The sequence below is a fragment of the Scyliorhinus canicula genome, chromosome 20 (assembly GCF_902713615.1).
Source record: "Scyliorhinus canicula chromosome 20, sScyCan1.1, whole genome shotgun sequence".
NCBI lineage: Eukaryota > Metazoa > Chordata > Chondrichthyes > Carcharhiniformes > Scyliorhinidae > Scyliorhinus > Scyliorhinus canicula.
Genome location: NC_052165.1, coordinates 93,633,810 through 93,655,207, shown reverse-complemented (window position 1 = coordinate 93,655,207; position 21,398 = coordinate 93,633,810). Strand labels below are relative to the sequence as shown.

At 51.0% G+C, this 21,398-nt stretch overlaps 1 long non-coding RNA gene across 1 annotated transcript in view; it reads right to left on the bottom strand.

Moving 5' to 3' along the window:
* Positions 1-18,110: 18,110 nt before the first annotated feature.
* LOC119955102 overlaps positions 18,111-21,398 on the bottom strand; it is a 4,310-nt gene continuing 1,022 nt past the window's right edge. The window contains exons 1-3 of the long non-coding RNA XR_005458383.1: positions 20,787-21,398; positions 19,259-19,331; positions 18,111-18,304 (exon numbers count right to left, since the gene is read on the bottom strand). The exon at positions 20,787-21,398 is cut by the window's right edge and continues 1,022 nt beyond it. This is a non-coding gene — a long non-coding RNA (uncharacterized LOC119955102). The remainder of the gene's footprint in view (positions 18,305-19,258; positions 19,332-20,786) is intronic.

The following is a 21,398-nucleotide window of genomic DNA, read 5'->3' as shown; positions in this document are numbered from 1 at the left end:
TTATGCTAACCACCATGCTACCCTGCTGCCCCTTATAATCGGCAAGATAATCGGCAAGATTCTCCGGCGCCAATTTTTGGGTGCCCATGGGATCGCTGCCACGGCGGGGGGCGGGGGGGGCGTTGAAAGCGGCTTCCACGGCTATTCTCCGCGCCTCGACGGGTACCCGCTGAGCTCAGCCACGTCCCGCCGGCATGGGTTACGTATGGTCCCACTCGGCGGGACCTCTGAGTTCCATCTGCAGGGGCCTTCCTGGTTGCGGGGGGCGGGGGGGATCTGACCCCGGGGTGGGGGGGGGTGTGCTTCCACGTTGGCCTGACCCACAATCAGGGCCTACCGATCGGCGCGGGCGGGCTAGTTCCGTGCGGGGCCTCTGTTCCTCCGCGCCGGCCTCTGTAGGGCTCCTCCATATTGCCCCAAAAATCTGCGCCGACAGGCTTCATTTTGTCGAGTGAAGCTCACATTTTCGATTAAGAGGCTCGGAGACCTGTAATTCTCGGCCGGGATTCTCCAATCCTGCGGCCAGCTTCTGACGCCGCCGTGAAAAGTGACGCGAGCCATTCCGGCGTCAACGGGCAGGTATCCACCCCTTCCTAGAGGGCTAGTACGGCCCTGGAGCGGTGTCCACAGCTCCGGCGCCCAAAGGCCGGCACGCCACGGCCGCCGCAAGTTTGGCAGAACATTCCGGAACACCAGCACCCACCATCATCGAGAGCCAGTCCCGGGAAATCAAAGTAGCCAATTGGCTGCCAGCCAAGTCCATCAAAATATGTCATCACTGGGCCAGACGAAATAGCACGGGTACCGGGGGTCTTCAGGGGCCAAACCAAACAGCACGTGAGGGGGGGGGGGGGTGGAGGGAGGCACGGGGTTCAGTAATCCTCCAGTTACAAAGGTTATAACAGCCAACGTAACTAAAAAAGGAATCAGGTTTAAATACGATCGTTACACTTGTGTTGTCAGTGTGACTAGTGTGCCATGTTGTACCGTGTTGTAGTTTAGATCGTGTTTGTTCATTATGACATCATTAATAAAATCTTTTCTTAAAAAATGATTTGCGAAATGTTGCGATCTGTAAGATCTCTTATTTATCTTCTAAGAGGATTCGATTGTCCGGTTCACTGGAGGTGTCTGAAATACAACTTTATTGCTAATGATTCACTTCAACACACCACTTTGGAACTAAAGCAAAACTCGGAAGTGGGGCGTTGTCAAGAGGAAGGCGGGAGGGGGGGGGGGGGGGATTGCGTTGACTCGTTGTGGGGGAGGGGGAGGGGAGGTGGGGGAGGGTTGTGGAAATAGGTGCCGTTGGTATGGCGCAGTTGGGATGGGAGAGATGGTGGCAAACATCCGAGGCCAGGCCGTGAGGGGGGGGGGGGGTTGGCTTAAAAAAGGAGTATGGCTTTTCATAGGGGAGGGGAGCGGGGCGCCCCTTGGCCAGGCTGGTCACGTGGAACGTGCGAGGGTTGAATGGGCCGGTTAAACGGCCGCGCGTTCTCGTGGATCTGAGGCGCTTGAGGCGGACGTTGTGTCTCTCACAGGAGACACACCTGAAGTTGGGGGATCAGACGAGGCTGAGGAAGGGATGGGTGGGGCAGGTGTTCCACTCGGGACCGGGCATGAAGACGAAGGGGGGGGGGGGGGGGGGGGGGGGGGGGGGGGGGGGGGCGGTGTTGGTTTGTAAGAGAGTGGCTTTTGAGGCGGGGGGCATTGTGGCCGATTCGGGGTGGTAGGTATGTGACGGTCAGTGGGACGTTACAGGGGATACCGGTGGTCCTGGTTAATGTGTATGCCCCGAATTGGGATGATGTGGAGTTTATGAGGCGGCTGTTAGGGAAGGTCCCAGACCTGGACACTCATCAGCTGATTAAGGGGGGAGGGGGTGATTTCAATACCGTCCTGGACCAAGGTCTCGGCCGGTCACTTCCTAAGTCATCGAGGGTGTCGGCGGTAGCGAGAGAGTTGAGCGGGTTCATGGGGGGTGGACCTGTGGAGGTTTGAGAGGCTGAGTGTCCCTGGTGTATTCCTGGATTGATTTGTTTGTTACGGACTCGGGGTGGCCGATCCGCAGTGCTCAGCGATCACGGTCTCTGACCATGGGCCACATTGGGCGGATTTGAGGGTGGTTCAGGGGAGTGCCAACGGCCACAGTGGAGGTTAGATGTGGGGCTGTTGGCAGTCGAGGGTTTGTTAACGGCTGAGGGTGTGTGTGCGCGGGTGAGGGTGTGTGTGTGAGCGGGTGAGGGTGTGTGTGAGCGGGTGAGGGTGTGTGAGCGGGTGAGGGTGTGTGTGTGAGGGTGTGTGTGAGCGGGTGAGGGTGTGTGAGCGGGTGAGGGTGTGTGTGTGAGCGGGTGAGGGTATGTGTGTGAGCAGGTGAGGGTGTGTGAGCGGGTGGGGGTGTGTGTGTGTGAGCGGGTGAGGGTATGTGTGTGAGCGGGTGAGGGTGTGTGTGAGCGGGTGAGGGTGTGTGAGCGGGTGAGGGTGTGTGAGCGGGTGAGGGGTGTGTGTGAGCGGGTGAGGGTGTGTGTGAGTGGGTGAGGGTGTGTGAGTGGGTGAGGGTCTGTGAGTGGGTGAGGGTGTGTGAGTGGGTGAGGGTCTGTGAGTGGGTGAGGGTGTGTGAGTGGGTGAGAGTGTGTGAGCGGGTGAGTGTGTGTGTGAGCGGGTGAGTGTGTGTGTGAGTGGGTGAGGGTGTGTGAGCGGGTGAGGGTGTGTGAGCGGGTGAGGGTGTGTGAGCGGGTGAGGGTGTGTGAGCGGGTGAGGGTGTGTGAGCGGGTGAGAGTGTGTGTGTGACCGGGTGGGGGTGTGTGTGACCGGGTGGGGGTGTGTGTGAGTGGGTGAGGGTGTGTGTGTGAGCGGGTGAGGGTGTGTGTGAGCAGGTGAGGGTGTGTGTGAGCAGGTGAGGGTGTGTGTGAGCGGGTGAGGGTGTGTGAGCGGGTGAGGGTGTGTGAGCGGGTGAGGGTGTGTGAGCGGGTGAGAGTGTGTGTGTGAGCGGGTGGGGGTGTGTGTGAGCGGGTGAGGGTGTGTGAGTGGGTGAGGGTGTGTGTGTGAGCGGGTAAGGGGTGTGTGTGAGCGGGTGAGGGTGTGTGTGAGTGGGTGAGGGTGTGTGTGAGCGGGTGAGGGTGTGTGTGAGCGGGTGAGGGTGTGTGTGAGCGGGTGAGGGTGTGTGTGAGCGGGTGAGGGTGTGTGAGTGGGTGAGGGTGTGTGTGTGAGGGTGTGTGTGAGCGGGTGAGGGTGTGTGAGCGGGTGGGGTGTGTGTGAGCGGGTGAGGGTGTGTGTGTGAGGGTGTGTGTGAGCGGGTGAGGGTGTGTGAGCGGGTGAGGGTGTGTGTGAGCGGGTGAGGGTGTGTGAGTGGGTGAGGGTGTGTGTGTGAGGGTGTGTGTGAGCGGGTGAGGGTGTGTGAGCGGGTGGGGGTGTGTGTGAGCGGGTGAGGGTGTGTGTGTGAGGGTGTGTGTGAGCGGGTGAGGGTGTGTGAGCGGGTAAGGGTGTGTGTGAGCGGGTGAGGGTGTGTGTGAGTGGGTGAGGGTGTGTGTGAGCGGGTGAGGGTGTGTGTGTGAGGGTGTGTGTGAGCGGGTGAGGGTGTGTGTGAGCGGATAAGGGTGTGTGTGAGCGGGTGAGGGTGTGTGTGTGTGGGTGAGGGTGTGTGTGAGCGGGTGAGGGTGTGTGTGAGCGGATAAGGGTGTGTGTGAGCGGGTGAGGGTGTGTGTGTGAGGGTGTGTGTGAGCGGGTGAGGGTGTGTGAGCGGGTGGGGGTGTGTGTGAGCGGTTGGGGGTGTGTGTGTGAGCGGGTGAGGGTGTGTGTGAGCGGGTGAGGGTGTGTGTGTGAGCGGGTGAGGGTGTGTGGGCGGGTGAGGAAATGCGGAGCTGGTAACGCGGAGCTGGGCGCAGTTACACAAATTGAACTTGGCTGGGCTGGTGGAGGACTGGATGAGGTGGGATGTGTTGCCGCGGCCACTGGCTGGGCGCGCGCAGACGGTAAAAATGACGTTGCTGCCCAAGGTCTTGTTCCTGTTCCAGTCCTGTTCCTGTCCCCATCTTTGTCCCCAAATCCTTTTTCAGGAAGGTTAACGGGATAATTTTGGGATTTGTGTGGGCGGGGAAGACCCCGCGGGTGAGGCGGGGGTTCCTGCAGAGGGGAGGGGGGGGCCCGCTGGCATTGCCCAGTTTGATAAATTATTGGGCAGTGATCATTGCAATGGTGAGGAAATGGGCGGTGGAGGAGGGGTGGGGGCGGATGGAGGTGCTAGGGTGACAACTAAAGGGAATGGTTTCAGATACCTGCAGGTGAGGGATTTTGTGAGGAGGGCCACGTCCTACCTGGGTCTACCCCCTCCGGTGTCCAGGGCAGGTTGTTGTTGGAGGACAATATAGGGGAGGAGTGGGTGTCAGATATCTATCAGAATTGATAGGGAGGGAGGGTGTTCTGGTGCAGGAGATCACGCGCAAATGGGAGGCGGAGCTGAGAGAGTGGAGGTGAGGGCCAGAACGCGGGTAGAGGCCTTGTGGAGGGTGAATGTGTCCTCGTCCTGCGCGAGGTTGAGCCTCATCCAGTTTAAAGAGGCGAGGATGAACCGGTTCTTTCCAGGGGTAAAGGACAGGTGTGTGACACATCCATGTCTTCTGGTCGTCTCCAAGGCTGAGAGGGTTCTGGCAGGGGTTCTCAGATATCATGTCCGAGATTCTGGTGTTGCCGAGTCCGGAGGCGTCGATATTTGGCGTGTCGGAAGATCTGGGAGTTGTTGTTGAAAATATGGAAAGATGTGTAATTTGAAACGTGGAAGTCTGGTCTGAGAGAAACCTGGGATGATACAGGGAAAGATCCCATAAAGGGTTAACAGCAGCTGCAAAGACCAGGATTGTACAATGCAGATAGCCTTAGTCAAGCAGGCTTAGCAAACACACAGGATTTGTGTATGAAGCTAAAAACAATGGCTCACACCTTCATTGAAAGTAACTATCTTAGTAAGCATCTGGAAAAGCATGGATGAGGGTTTCAGTTGAGTTCGGTGATAAGTGTAAACCTTTCAAGTTACAACCAAGTGCATTTTTAGCATTACGCTAAAAGCAATGATTCACACCTTCATTGAAGTAAAATCAGCAGATAGAAAAGAATGACTAGGCGGGCAAATATATAGGTGTGACATTCTGCTAACGCCAATATAAAACATAATTTAAAGCTAAAAGCAAAGTCAAAGTTATGAGCTGGGGACACAATTGGAAAATAAAACTATAGAAATGACAGGAACCAAACCAAAATTCACACCTCTATTGAAATCAAAGCATTTTTGAATATCACAAAGGAACTTTGAACATCACAAAGGAAACAATGAGATGAAATGGAAAAAAAAAATGAAAATCGCTTATTGTCACAAGTAGGCTTCAAATGAAGTTACTGTGAAAAGCCCCTAGTCGCCACATTCCGGCGCCTGTTCGGGGAGGCTGGTACGGGAATTGAACCGTGCTGCAATGTAGACCTGAGAGGTGAGGTTGTGTCAAAATTAATATTTAGTCATATTAGAATGTTTAGATCAAAGTTACTTTTTATAATGCAAGTCAAATAAAAGTTACTTTACAATAAAGTCATAAAAATGTAATAACTGTTCGAAAGATATGTAAACCCTGAGAAAGGGGACAGGAGATTAGGAAGTCCAGGAGAGAAGGAACAAGCAGCTCAGAGTCAGCTTACATCAGCTCGGTCATGGGAAAGGGACAGAGCCAAGTAGCCGAGCTAAAACAGCTAATACATCTAAGGAAGACCAGAATTTAAAGAGGAGGCAGAGTCAGCTCAGAGACAGCCAGCAGAGCCAGCTCTCACAGCTCGGTACATGGGAAAGATAAGACACAGCAACCAAGTTCACCAGCGAATACATCTAAAGAAGACACTTTAAAGAAGATTGATTGTCAAGTTGGGCCTGAAGGTCCCTTCAACCAACCAGAAGGATCCAGAAACAAGATCTTTTTACTTTTGTGTAAAGACAGTGATTGCAGCTTTTAAAAGAAAAAAATATAACAATAAAATAACTTAATTTAACATGAAACAGTGGTTATTCCTAAGTCTACTTTACTTACTTAGCAATGCGGGACCCAGGATCGATGCTACTAAGTGGTAAGTAGATTAAATCTTCTGTGAAGGTATGGGTTATACCGGGGGATAACTTGAAAACATAGTTTGACCTGAATAGCATCCACCGAAGCCTGCGTCGGAGTCAGGGAGTGAGAATGCCTGTTCACCATTTAGAATATCGACCCTTTTTTTGCTATAGGGGGAATTGTAAGAATAGTGGTGAGTTTTCAACAGCAGAGTCCAGGGGGTGAGAGAGGCCGGTGTCTCGGCCTATGCCTCCCTGGTTGCCCCGAGATGGCTCTTGATTGGGTGGCGCTGAAGGCAGAGTTGTGGGTCAGTGACCTGGCAGAATTTGGAAAAGGTCAAGTTCGCCCTGCAGGGGTCAGTAGAGGGGTTCACCCGGAGATGGAAACCGTTCATTGATTCCTTCAAGGAGGATAGAGGTGGCAGCACGGGGGGTGAGAGTCGGGGAGGGATAAGAGGGTAAACATTGGAAAGGTGGGATTTGGTGGGGTGTGACAGTTTTGTGTATATCTGTAAAAAAAAACCTTGAATAAAAATATTTTTTAAAAGATAAAAGGAATGGAGGTGCACACACTCTGGCCTCTTTTTAAAAAATCTTTTGTGGTCAATTAACATACTCTGCGCATCTTTGGGTTTTCATAGAATTTGCAGTGCAGAAGGAGGCCATTCGGCCCATCGAGTCTGCACCGGCTCTTGGAAAGAGCACCCTACCCAAGCCCCACACCTCCACCCTATTCCCATAGCCCAGTAACCCCACCTAACACTAAGGGCAATTTGGACCCTAAGGGCAATTTATCATGGCCAATCCACCTAACCTGCACATCTTTGGACTGTGAGGAAACCGGAGCACCCGGAGGAAACCCACACAGACACGGGGAGAACGTGCAGACTCCACACAGACAGTGACCCAGAGCCGGGATTCGAACCTGGGACCCTGGAGCTGTGAAGCATTTGTGCTAACCACTGTGCTACCGTGCTGCCCCTGGGAGAATGTGCAAACTCCACACCGACAGTGACTCGCGGCTGGGATCGAAACCGGGCCCTCGGCGCCGTGAGGCAACAGTGCTAGCCACTGTGCGGTTAGAGATTTATTAAGAAATGTCGCTCAAATCGTCAAGACCGTATTCGACCACAAAGCCCGTGCGAACACTCTGCTAACATCACTGCACATCGGGTAACGCAGGATCAGCAGTAATGTATTCCCAAGCATAACGGTAACTACGCCCCTCATAATTTTGGCCACCTCAAATCAGGCTCCCCCCTCCCCCGTCAAACTTCTCTGCTTGAAGGAAAACAACCCCGGTCAATCCAGCCTTCTGTCAGAGCTGTAACACTCCAGCCCAGGCAACATCCTGGTGAATCTCCTCTGCACCCTCTCCAGTGCATTCACATATTGCCAACCCAGACCAGACCCCAGCAGTGGCCGGTACACTGGACAGAAGCCCCAATATTTTATTTTAATGTTGTCAGACTGTTGAGGAAAGGATTCCTCGCTCCCAGAATGATTTCACACAAAATAGGGATGTGGCAGATTAAAGCAAACGTTATTACTAACACAGTATTAAAATATCTTTAACGTCACACAGGAAAATAGCTGACAATTACCCCTTAAACAATGCTAATCAAGACAGTGACAGTCACCCTTAACTGCTATCTTTACTCCCAATCAAACGACAGAACCATCTCAGCTCTCAATCCACTTTCAAATACAGTCAGCAGTCGGGCACACCAGTTATAAAGAGATGTGTTGGATTCTTCACTTTGAGAAGGAAAGATCTTATGAGGCTGCTTGAATGAAAGAATCTCGGCAGCCTGTCAGATTGATGCAGAATCCCCGCCTGAATTTCTTCAGGAACCTCAGCTCACCACATTCACCGCACATGTCCTTCCTATAGTGTGGTGACCAGGTCTGCTCACGTTTCAATCTTTACTTTTATTCATGTCCTTGAGAACAATGCTTGTTTTGTCTTTTCTTGGATGCGTATTGATGTACCATCAATTGTACGCGAGGCGAGTGATTTACCAAAGTCAGGCTTTAATTGACTAGAACACAGCTCTGCGATCGTCTACAATGGAAAGGGACGATCGTCAGGCGTCTGAGCATTTATACCTCGTTAATAGAGGCGTGGTTAACTCAGCCTCTCGGCCAATCGGTCGAGAGGCACATGACCGACCGGGGCCAATGGTAAGCCGACGTTCTGGCCCAATGGCAGACAAGTATGCAGATCATATCACCACACGTACCAGGCATTGTTGGCCAGTGTTGCAGCTTTATCGAGTCGAGTTGAAAAGCCTTTAATCCTCGTTGATCCGCGGCAGCGGGGAGGAGTCAGGGGTCCTGCCTTTGGCTTTGTAGCTGATTTGGGGAGGGGACCCCACCCTGATCGTACGGTGTTCAGCAGCGGCTGATGGCCGCCAACGATGAATTTGTCTGAGTGTCTTGGAGACGTGCCGCAATGCGGGATGTCAACACCCAGCATCAGGAGTTGCAGGGTGTCTTCACGGAGGCAGTGGTAGGGCACACGAGGAGCTCAGAGAGAGCATCATCTTGTTTTTTTAAACAATCATTTTTATTCGAATTTTCAAAATATATCAATAACAAAATACAAAAAGGAGAACAACCCCCCCCCCCACCCCCCATACGTACAGAAATAAATAAATTAGCACCCGCCATTGACATTGAGCAAATATACACGCCCCTTCAAAGCAAAACAAAAAGACGAACCCCCCTCCCACCCCGGGTTGCTGCTGCTGTTGGCCTTTTCCCCTACCGTTCTCCCAGCAAATCCAGGATTGGCTGCCACCTCCTGAAGAACCCCTGCACCGATCTCCTTAGGGCAAATTTCACCCTCTCCAATTTAATAAACCCCACCATGTCCTTGATCCAGGCCTCCACGCTTGGGGGCCTCGCATCCTTCCACTGAAGAAGAATCCTCCGCCAGGCTACTAGGGACGCAAAGGCCAGAACACCGGCCTCTTTCGCCTCCTGCACTCCCGGCTCCTCTGCAACCCCAAATATTGCGAGCCTCCAGCCCGGCCTGACCCTGGATCCCACCACCTTCGACACCATCTTCGCTACGCCCTTCCAAACGTCCTCCAATGCTGGACATGCCCAAAACATATGGGTGTGATTCGCTGGTCTCCCTGAGCACCTGATACACCTGTCCTCACTCCCAAAGAACCTGCTCATCCTCGTCCCGGTCATGTGAGCCCTATGCAGCACCTTAAACTGTATGAGGCTAAGCCTCGCACAAGAAGAGGAGGAGTTCACCCTTCCTAGGGCGTCCGCCCACGTCCCCTCCTTGATCTCCTCACCCAGCTCCTCCTCCCACTTCAGCTCCTCCACCGAGGCCTCCTCCTCCTCCTCCTCCTGCATCACCTGGTACGTTGCCGAGATCCTCCCCTCTCCAACCCACACCCCGGAGAGCACTCTGTCCTGGACCCCACGCGGCGGCAATAGTGGAAACTCCGCCACTTGCCGCCTGACAAACGCCCTTACCTGCATGTACCTGAAGGTGTTCCCTGGGGGGAGCCCGAACTTCTCCTCCAGCTCACCCAGGCTCGCGAACTTCCCACCCACAAACAGGTCCCCCATCCTCCTGATACCCAGCCTGTGCCAACTCAGGAACCGGCCGTCAATTCTCCCCGGGACAAACCGGTGGTTCCCCCGTATCGGGGAACCCACCGAGGCCCCCACCTCCCCCCTATGCCGTCTCCATTGCCCCCAAACTTTGAGGGTAACCGCCACCACTGGGCTCGTGGTGTACCTCGGTGGAGGGAGTGGCAGCGGCGTCGTCACCAGCGCCTCCAGGCTCGTGCCCGAGCATCATCTTGTTGAGGTCCTGTTGCATGGCCTTTCATGAAAATTTATTTACGGGATGTGGGCGTCGCTGGCTGGGCCAGGGTTTATTGCCCATCCCTAACTGCCCCCCAATTCAGAGGGCCTTTAACCACATTGCTATGGGTCTGGAGACCAGACCAGGTAAGGACGGCAGATTTCCTTCCCAAAAGGATATGAGTGAACCAGATGGTTAGTTTTTGTTGATGGCAATCAGCAACGGCTGGCCTGCCAACCTCGGGTCCTGTGTGGCCCTCTTCCTGGTGTTGGCCGGGTTGGGGTGGTGACTACCTGAACCAGCCTGGCCGTACCCCCAGTGTGCAAGGCTAGCTTGTTGACAGCCTGGGCCTGGTTGAATCGGCAAGCTGGAAGTAATGAAGCTCATGCACCTTCCAAAATCCTGACGGATGCTCTCCGTTATAGATCCGGCTTCATGTTTGATGTCTAAATTCTCCATGCGCCAGTGGTAATACGATCTCAGATCAGACCCCAACAGTGGACAGGATACTGGATAGAAACCCCAATATTTTATTTTAATGTTGTCAGACTGTGAGGAGAGGATTCCTCGCTCTGGGAGTGATTTCACAAAGAAATAGGGATGTGTGGATTAAAACAAACTTTATTACGAACACACATTTAAAATACCTTTAATATCACACCAGAAAATAGCTTATAATTACCCCTTAAACAATGCTAATCAATACAGTGGCACAACAACGCTAACTGCTATCTTTACTCCCAATCAAACAACAAAACCATCTCAGCTCTCAATCCACTTTTAAATACAGTCAGCACTCAGGCAAACTTGCTTCAGAGATGTTCTTTGAGAGTGTTTTCAGAGACAGACCTGAATCCTGGCAGAACAATGCAGGATGTCCAGCTTCACGGTTTGACTTCCAGAAATCCACTGTAAACTCCTGTCGGCCTCAACTCAACTGAACCGTTTGGAAAGAAAAGTGCTCGTCTGTCTGCAGACAGATCGGTAACTGAACTGTATTGAGAGCAGATGCTCGACTTCGGCTCGCATCCCAATCTAAAACTCGACTGCTTATCTGCAAAATGCCTGGTAGTCTAGCTCCCCCCATTAGTTACAATCACCGTACCAAGCTGAAACACGAATGGACTGGAATCTCTGTTTCTGAGGCTAAGTGCCGGAGCGAACGGAGAATCCACGGGAGGTTCTAGGCAGGAAAATCGGAGTGAATCCCTCACCGATTCTGATGCTGGTGGGGAGCTAGCGGGGGAGTGAAACTCCCACGGGTTGCGGCGCAAGCGGGCAGAGAATGGCCGAGTCCCGGGCCGCGTATGCGCACCGCTGACGACCTGCACCGGTTGCGTCGTTAAACATGGCGCCGGCCGTACACAAACGCTAAGCCACCAATCGCGACCCCACAGCCCATCCCCTGGTCACCATCTCGCCACCCCCCACTTGTCCCCCAGCTCTGGCAGAAGCCCCCCAGCCAGCGGTACAGATCCCGGCCGAGTGTGGCGGCGCTGGACCCTGTCCACTGTCCACACGTGGCCCGCGCCGTCGGGAACGATGATGTGGCGCACGTCACGCTGATGCCACTTTGGAAGGGGTGTAGCACGGTGGGCCGCCGTCAAATCGGCGCCGGCCCCGATTCCGGCATCGGAATCCATACTCCACCCGATCACCGATCACGATTTCGCCGTCAGAATCTTGCCCAATGTCTCCAATTAACTACTCCACGGGGAACCCTCTTAATCCAAACAACATTTTCAAACTTTTACGATGCTTTAATTGCACCTCCGGCGACCCTAGCTGTTGTGCAAACCAGGACTGCAGCAATCTTGCACACTAACCCAGGCTTCTAACCCGTACTGCACCAAATAAATAGAATACAAAATATGTGAAATTGCTACATTCATCACAGAGGAGTGATCTTATTTCTTGATGACTCCCTCACTCCTCAGTTATAGTCCTGGACCTCATTCCCTGATAATAATAATCTTTACTAATGTCACAAGTGTTGTATTATGTACTCTGGGATAACACAGGCTGCAACTTGATGCAGCTTTGACCAAAAGATACTCCAGACTTTGAAGTAAGTTCAATGTGATCTATTGAACCATTAGCACAGTTCTCTATGAGTTCGACTCTCCTGCTAATCTTGCTATAATATCTCAGTCTAACTAACCAGTCTGCTCTAAGCCACGTGGTGTGAGTGATGCTTCTGATCTGCCCCTGTCCTACTATCTAAGTGTCACCTGTGGAAAGAAGGCTTACATTAACACCGCAATGAAGTTACTGGGAAAAGCCCCTAGTCGCCACATTCCGGCGCCTGTTCGGGTACACGGAGGGAGAATTCAGAATGTCCAATTCATCTAACAAGCACGTCTTTCGGGACTTGTGGGAGGAAACCGGAGCACCCGGAGGAAACCCACGCAGACACAGGGGAGAACGTGCAGACTCCGCACAGACAGTGACCCAAGCCGGGAATCGAACCCGGGACCCTGGGGCTGTGAAGCAACAGTGCTAACCACTGTGCTACCGTGCCGCCCTGAAGGTGCAGGCCCCTAATTTAGATATGAATGCAGGAGGGGTGATCGGTACATCTACGGATGACATGGAAATTGGTGGGGTGGGAAATAGTGAGGAGGATAGCCTTAGATTACAGGAGGATATCGCCGGGCTGGACAGATGGGCTGATCAGTGGCAAATGCAGTTCAATCCGGATCAGTGTGACGTGATGCACTTGGGCAGGACAAACAAGGCAAGGGGAATACAGGATAAACGGCAGGACCCTGGGAAGCACCAAGGATCAGAGGGATCTTGGTGCGCATGTACACCCGTCCCTTAAGGTAGCAGGACAGGTGGATACAATGGTTAAGAGGCACATGGTACACTTGCCTTTATTAGCTGAGGAATAGAGTTTAAGAGCAGGGAGGTTATGCTGGAACTGTATAAAACGTTGGTTAGGCCACAGCTAGAGTATTGTGGGCCGTTCTGGAATCCACATTATAGGAGGGATGTGACAGCCACTGGAAAGGGTGCAGAGGAGATTTACCAGGATGTTGCCTGGGCTGGAGAGTGTTAGTTATGAGGAGAGATTGGATAGACTGGGGCTGTTTGCCTTGGAGCAGAGGGGACTGAGGGGGGGGGGGACGGGGGACGTGATCGAGAGGTATAGAATTATGAGGGGCACTGATAGAGTCGACAGGAAGAAACTTTTCCCCTTGGTGGAGGGACCAATGACCAGATTTAAGGTGAGGGGCAGGAGGTTTTGAGGGGATGTGAGGGGAAACCTTTTCACCCTGAGGGGGGTGGGAGTCTGGAACTCGCTGCCTGAAAGGGGGGTGAAGGCAGGAACCCTCAGAACATTTCAGAAGGATTTAGAGGCGCGGTTACGATCCCGGGGCAGACACGGCCATGGGACAAGTGCTGGGAAATGGGACTAGAATGGTTAGGTGGTTGTTTCCGACCGGCGCAGACTCGATGGGCTGAAGGGGCCTCTTCTATGCTGTAAGACTCCATGACTCTGGACAGGATGAGCCAGCTGACCATGGTGCCATGGTGCAGAAGGCCATTCAAAAGGGGGGAGTAAAAAGACAAGTAGTTGTTATAGGGGATTCTATAATTAGGGGGACAGATAGTATCCTATGCAAGCCGGATCGGGAGTCTCGCATGGTGTGTTGCCTACCCGCTGCCAGGGTGCGGGACATCTCTGACCGGCTTGAAAGGATATTGGAGCGGGAGGGGGAGGATCCAGTTGTTGTGGTCCACGTTGGGACTAACAACATAGGTAAAGCTAGGGTGGAGGACCTGTTCGGGGACTATCAAGCACTAGGAAGAAAATTGAAATACAGGTCCTCAAGGGTCATAATCTCCGGATTACTGCCCGAGCCACGTGCCAATTGGCATAGGGAAAAGAAAATTAGGGAAGTAAACACGTGGCTAAGGGATTGGTGTGGGAAAGAGGGATTCCACTTCATGGGACATTGGCATCAGTTTTGGAAGCGGGGGGATCTGTACCGTTGGGACGGTCTCCACCTGAACCGATCTGGAACCAGTGTTCTAGCGAAGAGGATAAATAGGGTGGTCAGTAGGACTTTAAACTTCTGAGTTGGGGGGAAGGGAAAGTGAAAGCGACAGGGAGCATGGAGTTAAATGGCAAGATACGCAGGAGGATAACATGTAGGCAGGTGGATTTAAGCTTGAGGCCGACTAGGAATGCAACAAAAAGGAAGGATAACTTTGGACATCTTAGGACTTCCAATATCTGTAACGATAAGAAAGTTAGCATTAAGGCACTTTACCTGAATGCTCGTAGCATTTGTAACAAAGTAGATGAACTAATGGCACAGATCATCGTGAATGATTATGATGTGGTAGGCATCACAGAGACATGGCTGCAGGGGGTTCAGGACTGGCAGTTAAACATCCAAGGATATACAACCTATCGAAAAGACAGGGAGGTGGGCCGAGGGGGTGGGGTTCCCTTGTTAGTTAAGAACAAAATTAAATCTATGGCACTAAACGACATAGGGTCGGATGATGTGGAGTCTGTGTGGGTAGAATTGAGGAACCACAAAGGCAAAAAAACCATAATGGGAGTTATGTACAGACCGCCTAACAGTGGTCAGGACCAGGGGCGCAACATGTACCGGGAAATAGAAAAGGCATGTCAGAAAGGCAAGGTCACGGTGATCATGGGGGACTTCAATATGCAGGTGGATTGGGTAAATAACGTAGCCAGTGGATCCAAAGAAAAGGAATTCATGGAATGCTTACAAGATGGCTTTTTGGAACAGCTTGTCATGGAGCCCACAAGGGAGAGGCTATTCTGGGCCTAGTGCTATGTAATGAACCAGACTTTATAAAAGATCTTAAAGTAAGGGAACACTTAGGAAGCAGCGATCATAATATGGTTGAGTTCAGTCTGCAGTTTGAAAGAGAGAAGGCAAAATCGGATGTAATGGTGTTACAGTTAAATAAAGGTAATTACGAGGGCATGAGAGATGAACTGGCGAAAATCGACTGGAAGCAGACCCTAGTGGGGAAGACAGCAGAGCAAAAATGGCAGGAGTTTGTATGCATAATTGAGGACACTGTACAGAGGTTCATCCCTAAGAAAAGAAAGATTATCCGGGGAGGGATTAGACAGCCATGGCTGACAAAGGAGGTCAGGAAATGTATCAAAGAAAAAGATAGATCCTATAAAGTGGCCAAAAGCACTGGGAAATCAGAAGATTGGGAAGGCTACAAAAACAAACAGAGGTTAACAAAGAGACAAATAAGGAAGGAGAGGATCAAATATGAAGGCAGGCTAGCCAGTAATATAAGAAATGATAGTAAAAGTTTCTTTCAATACATAAGAAACAAAAGACAGGCCAAAGTAGACATTGGGCCAATTCAAACTGATTCCGGAAGGCTAGTGATGGGAGACGAGGAAATGGCTGGAGAACTTAATAAGTACTTTGCGTCTGTCTTCACAGTGGAAGACATGAGTAATATCCCAAAAATTATAGAGGGTCAGGGGGCTGAGTTGAGTATGGTTGCCATTACAAAAGAGATGGTGCTAAAAAAGCTAAAAGGTCTTAAATTGACAAATCTCCTGGCCCCGATGGGCTACATCCTAGAGTTCTGAGGGAGGTGGCTGAAGAAATAGCGGAAGCGTTGGTTGAGATCTTTCATAAATCACTGGAGTCAGGGAAAGTCCCGGACGATTGGAAGATCGCTGTTGTAACCCCCTTGTTCAAGAAAGGATCAAGACAAAAGATGGAAAATTATAGGCCAATTAGCCTAACCTCGGTCGTTGGTAAAATTCTAGAATCGATCGTTAAGGATGAGATTTCTAAATTCTTGGAAGAGCAGGGTCGGATTAGAACAAGTCAACATGGATTTAGTAAGGGGAGGTCATGCCTGACAAACCTGTTAGAATTCTTTGAGGAGGTGACAAGTAGGTTAGACCAGGGAAACCCAGTGGATGTGGTCTATCTGGATTTCCAAAAGGCCTTTGATAAAGTGCCACACAGGAGGCTGCTGAGTAAGGTGAGGGCCCATGGTGTTCGAGGTGAGCTACTGGCATGGGTTGAGGATTGGCTGTCTGACAGAAGGCAGAGAGTTGGGATAAAAGGTTCTTTTTCGGAATGGCAGCCGGTGACCAGCGGTGTCCCACAGGGTTCAGTATTGGGGCCGCAGCTGTTCACCATATATATTAACGATCTGGATGAAGGGACTGGGGGCATTCTAGCGAAGTTTGCCGATGATACGAAGTTAGGTGGTCAGGCAGGTAGTGCTGAGGAAGTGGGGAGGCTGCAGAAGGATCTAGACAGTTTGGGAGAGTGGTGCAGGAAATGGCTGATGCAATTCAACGTGAGAAAATGTGAGGTCTTGCACTTTGGAAAAAAGAATCCAAGCATAGACTACTTTCTAAACGGTGAGAAAATTCATAAAGCCAAAACATGGATTGGCCATGCTAAATTGCCCGTATTGTCCTAATAAAAGTAAGGTTAAGGGGGGGGGTTGTTGGGTTACGGGTATAGGGTGGATACATGGGTTGAGTAGGGTGATCATGGCTCGGCACAACATTGAGGGCCGAAGGGCCTGTTCTGTGCTGTACTGTTCTATGTTCTATGTTCTATCTGGGAGTGCTAGTCGAGGATTCCCTAAAGGTAAACATGCAGGTTGAATCTGTGATTAAGAAAGCGAATGCAATGTTGTCATTTATCTCAAGAGGGTTGGAATATAAAAGCAGCGATGTGCTACTGAGCCTTTATAAGGCTCTGGTTAGGCCCCATTTGGAGTACTGTGTCCAGTTTTGGGCCCCACATCTCAGGAAGGACATACTGGCACTGGAGCGTGTCCAGCGGAGATTCACACGGATGATCCCTGGAATGGCGGGTCTAACATATGATGAACGGCTGAGGATCCTGGGATTGTATTCATTGGAGTTTAGAAGGTTAAGGGGAGATCTAATAGAAACTTACAAGATAATACATGGCTTAGAAAGGGTGGACGCAAAGAAACTGTTTCCGTTAGGCGAGGAGACGAGGACCCGTGGGCACAGCCTTAGAATTAGAGGGGGTAAATTCAGAACAGAAATGCGGAGACATTTCTTCAGCCAGAGAGTGGTGGGCCTGTGGAATTCATTGCCGCGGAGTGCAGTGGAGGCCGGGACGCTAAATGGCTTCAAGGCAGAGATAGATAAATTCTTGATGTCGCGAGGAATTAAGGGCTACGGGGAGAATGCTGGTAGGTGGAGTTGAAATGCCCATCAGCCATGATTGAATGGCAGAGTGGACTCGATGGGCCGGATGGCCTTACTTCCACTCCTATGTCTTATGTTCTTATGGACTCAGTGATCATGATGTTACCTGTGAGGGGCAGCACGGTGGCTCAGTGGGTTAGCCCTGCTGCCTCACGGCGCCGAGGTCCCAGGTTCGATCCCGGCTCTGGGTCACTGTCCGTGTGGAGTTTGCACATTCTCCCCGTGTCTGCGTGGGTTTCGTCCCCACAACCCAAAAGGATGTGCAGGGGAGGGGGATTGGCCACGCTAAATTGCCACTCAGTTGGAAAAAATGAAGAATCGGGTACTCGAAATAAATTTTGAAGACATTTTAAAGATGCTGTTGTCTGTTAATGTGGTTATTTGACCGGCTTGGGGGGGGGGGGGGGGTGGGGGGGGGGGGGGTGTGTGAATTCTTCGATGGGGGGAGGAGCGTTGTTTTGCACTGTCATCGATCCTCGATGAATAAGGTTGTGTCAAGTTCAGATGGATATTGATTGCATGTCTGGCGCACAGTTTTGTTACCATTTTGTATCCTGGGCGGGGGAGGGGTGGGGGGGGGGTGAGTGGAGGATTAGCAGAGCTGGGGAGGGGTGAGGGGCGGAGGGTGAGGGTGGTAAGGTTAGCTTTCTCCTCGCTATCTTTGAGGAGGGTCAGATTGAATGCTTTTCTTCTCGTTTCACTCAGGCGGGCTGTGTATTACCCTGTTGAGAACGGAGGGGGGGGGGGTTGTTTCGAGTTCTCCTTTAGGGCGGGGGTGGGGAGGGGAATCGGTCACGTTCTCTGTCAAACCTCGGACACATCGACACGTTTAGTACTCAAAACATCGGACCCAGGTGTCTCTCTATGCGAGATGAACAAAGGACAAATTACAAGTTTGTGATTCAACCAAATTTATTATTGAACACAGTAAAACAGTCGTCCCCCCCCCCCCCCCCCCCGTCTTAAATTATCCCAAAGGACAACGATAATCCCAAGATTCTCAATACTAGCTGAGCCGACGAACTCAGTCGAGGTCCGGGTCCGATTCCCCGAGTCTCGCTTTCCTCAGGGCCTTCGTCCACAAAGGTGGGTCTCGCACGCCGCTTCCTTCCGTCTCTGCTGCCACCATGCGTCTCCGCTGTTGGGCGTCCTGGTGGTCAACATTTCTTTTTTTTTAATAAACAATTTTATTGAGGTAGTTTTTGGTGCTGTAAACAGTTACAGACATCATCAGAAAGAAAGCAAAAAAGGCAAAAATGTGCAAACATCCACGTACTTTCAATGCTTCAATCGGAACATACTGCACAAGCCCGCTCCTCTCCCACCGGTACTACCCGCCATTTTATCCCTCTTACTCTACTCTACTACCCACCCCCCCCCCCCCACCCACCCACCCCCTGCTGACGCTCACTCTCCCGCAGGGCAGCACGGTAGCATGGTGGTTAGCATAAATGCTTCACAGCTCCAGGGTCCCAGGTTCGATTCCCGGCTCGGGTCACTGTCTGTGCGGAGTCTGCACGTCCTCCCCCTGTGTGCATGGGTTTCCTCCGGGTGCTCCAGTTTCCTCCCACAGTCCAAAGATGTGCGGGTTAGGTGGATTGGCCATGCTAAATTGCCTGTAGTGTCCTAAAAAGTAAGGTTAAGGGAGGGGTTGTTGGGTTACGGGTATAGGGTGGATACGTGGGTTTGAATAGGGTGATCATGGCTCGGCACAACATTGAGGGCCGAAGGGCCTGTTCTGTGCTGTACTGTTCTATGTTCTATTTTCTAAGTCAATAAATGGTTGCCACCTTCGGGCGAACCCCTGTACAGATCCCCTCAACTTAATTTTTTCCATACCAAGGAAGCTCGACATGTCCGCAAGCCACAACTCAGTCTTCGGGGCTTTGAGTCCCTCCACGCCAATAGTATTCGTCGCCGGGCTATCAGGGAAGCAAAGGCCAAATTATCGGCCTCTTTCTCCCCCTGGACCCATCGCCACCCTTGTTTTTAGCACCCGGGACATGACAGCCGCAAATCCCTCCCAGTACCCCCTAAGCTTAGGGCATGCCCAAAACATGTGAACGTGGTTCGCTGGTCCTCCCGCGGTGGTCAACATTTCTACCTCTCTTCTCGTCTTGCCAGAAATTTCTCTGGCCCTCAGCCAATGGGGCCTGGGGACGATTCTGGATTCCTCGCTGCAGGAGTGATTTCACAAAGAAAAAGGGATGTGGTAGATTAAAACAAACGTTATTACAAACACAGCATTAATATCTTCAACATCACACCAGAAAATAGTTTCCATCTACCTCTCAAACAATGCTAATCACTACAGCGACACAATAAGGCTCAACTGCTATCATTACTTCCACTCAAACAACAGAACCACCTCAGCTCTCAATCCACTTGTAAATACAGTGAGCACTCAGGCATACCAGTTGTAAAGAGATGTCTTGGACACTTCACTTTGAACAAGAGAGATCTTTGTCACTACCTTAAAGAAAGAGACCTAACCCCCATCAGAACAATGGAGGGTCTCTGGCTGAAGTGATCAGAAACCTGCCTTCATAGTATTATGGGTTTAGAGAACCCCAAAGTGTATCATGGAGTTCACCTGACCCACAACTTTGAATAGATTGTGGTATGGGGAGCACACGGCCCACTCTACAGGTGTGGGACAGCAGAAATGGAAAAGTATTTTTAAAGCAAAACAAAGTTTATTCTATGAACAAGTTAACCTTTCTAAAACAAACTGAACATCTTAGCAACCATCAATTCAAATACAACCCCCAAAGAATACAACACTAAGTAATCCTTTAAGCTTTCCTTTTAACACCCATACAACTTAAAAACAAAACCTTTAACAGAAGCACATCAGGTTAAAGTCACTACTGAGAACATTTATAATTCTGAATTCACCAAACAATCAAGAGATAGTCTTTTGATGGCAGGGAGAACAGCAGTACGCCTGCTCTGTCTGGCTTCAGCTCCAACACTGAAAACAAAACTAAAACACACCCTGCAGCAAACAGACAGCCCAGCTGCACCCACACTCTGACATCACTGCAGTAATAAACACTCATTTCTTAAAGGTACTCTCACTACAGATATTTATATACACACCCATTTATAAACACCCATTTCTTAAAGGTACACTCACCATGACAATCGCTAGACTGCCATCTCTCAACTAACTGAACTTCTTAGAAAGCAACTGCTCTTCGGTCTACGGGGAGGTCTTTAACTGAACTGTATCCAGAGCAGCGGCTTCACTTCTGTTCACATCCCAATCTAGATCCCAAACTGAACCCTCAACATCTGACTACTTCAGCCCTTGGCTCCTCGAATTAACTGCACTGTCTCACTAACTGAACACAATGTCTTTAATTAAATACTCCACAGGGAACCCTATTAACCCCAACGGAAAATGCATTCAGCCAAGCTTTTACGAAGCTTTAATTGCACCTCTTGCTCCCGAAAAAGCCCAGCTGCGTTGCCAACCAGGATTGTGCAAAAACGTGACTGCAGCAGTCGTACACACACAAACCCAGGCTTTTAACCCTTACTGCACCAAATAATAATAATAATCTTTATTAGTGCCACACGTAGGCTTACATTAACACCGCAATGAAGCTACTGTACCAGATACATACCATACATCCGAAATTCCCACATTCATTAGACGAGTTCCACATGGTACCCAGGGTTCTCGGGGGGGGGGGGGGGATTAATTGTTTCCCGCTTCTGTCATTCTGTTTGTTAGGCTAAGTTGTTGCCTGTATCCTGTTTGGGTGCGGGGGGCTTGTTTATCCATGGGAGGGATTGTTGTAGATTTTGTCCCCGATTCATCCCTTCCTGTCGTTCCTGATGCTATTGTTCTGGCTGCGCCTGTTGGACATTGACGCCCGTCTTTCGCTTGTCTGTCGTGCTGATGTTATCCGTGAGGGCGTCCCAACTTGGAACACTGGTTCGTGGGGGTGTGTGGAGGAAAGTGAAACCGCAGTGAGAATAAACAGCCCTGTCGTCGGGTAACAATTATTAAAGGCTAGTTATTCAAGTAAAAACAAATGCACGCAAACCCAATGACTGTCCTCTCACTCAATCTAAGATGTATGAATGACTAAACACGCACAGTTTCTACAGCACGCACCCCTTGTTCCACAGTATACCTGGGATACCCTGAACTCTAAGATCTCCCCTGCTCCCCAAACAACATCCAAATGGAATAATCATCCAGAGTTACCCCACTGCACAGGGACGATGCT